This window comes from Pteropus medius, unplaced genomic scaffold, assembly GCF_902729225.1.
Source record: "Pteropus medius unplaced genomic scaffold, Ma_sr-lr_union100, whole genome shotgun sequence".
Lineage (NCBI taxonomy): Eukaryota > Metazoa > Chordata > Mammalia > Chiroptera > Pteropodidae > Pteropus > Pteropus medius.
In genome coordinates, this window is record NW_024350926.1 from 12171394 (window position 1) to 12172108 (window position 715).

The 715-nt window shown below is 45.7% G+C and overlaps 1 pseudogene; it reads right to left on the reverse strand.

Moving 5' to 3' along the window:
* Window positions 1-250: 250 nt before the first annotated feature.
* LOC120585633 (uncharacterized) lies at window positions 251-369 on the reverse strand (annotated as a pseudogene).
* Window positions 370-715: the final 346 nt, after the last annotated feature.

Here is a 715-nt window from a genome sequence, read left to right on the forward strand (position 1 = left end):
GGGTGTGCTTGCTCGGATCTGACTTAATTAACACACCAGCATCGCTCCACTTGCCCCTGGAAGGGGTCTGAGGGGGAAACGCGAAGACGAGAGGCTCGGGCACACAGAACCTCAGATGAAGTTTAGTTGCCTTGTGATTCGTTATTATTTTTTTCATCTTTTTTTGTTTTTTAGGTCAGGCAACCCTTGGTTGACCTCACAGATTGCAAGGACCTTGTCATCTTACAATCCCTTATTTTTTTATTTTTTACGCCTACAGCACCTGGTCTTCCTGGGCGGTCTCCCATCCAAGTACTAACCAGGCCCGACCCTGCTTAGCTTCTGAGATCAGGCGGGATCAGGCCTGTTCAGGGTGGCGTGGCTGTAGACTGCGCTTGTGATTTATTGAGCGCTCATGAATGAATTTTCTTGACATTCACGGTATTTAATGATTGCTTTATATGCGTTACCTGACTAATACAACTAAAATCTGAAATACGTAATAATAGTAAAGGGGTGGCAGAATCTGCCACCCCAAAACACACCCCTTTGGCATAAGGACTATTTTGAGTTGGTTATTTTTCCAAAACAGCAGAAAACCGAGGGGAAGTTACCCTTTTCTCAGAAACGCTGACATCTGTCACGGAATTCAACGTTTTAAGACCCTTTCCCTCTCTGTACTGGAAGAGGAAGGTGACTGAATCCCTAGAAGCTCTTATCGATGGAGGAGGCAGGG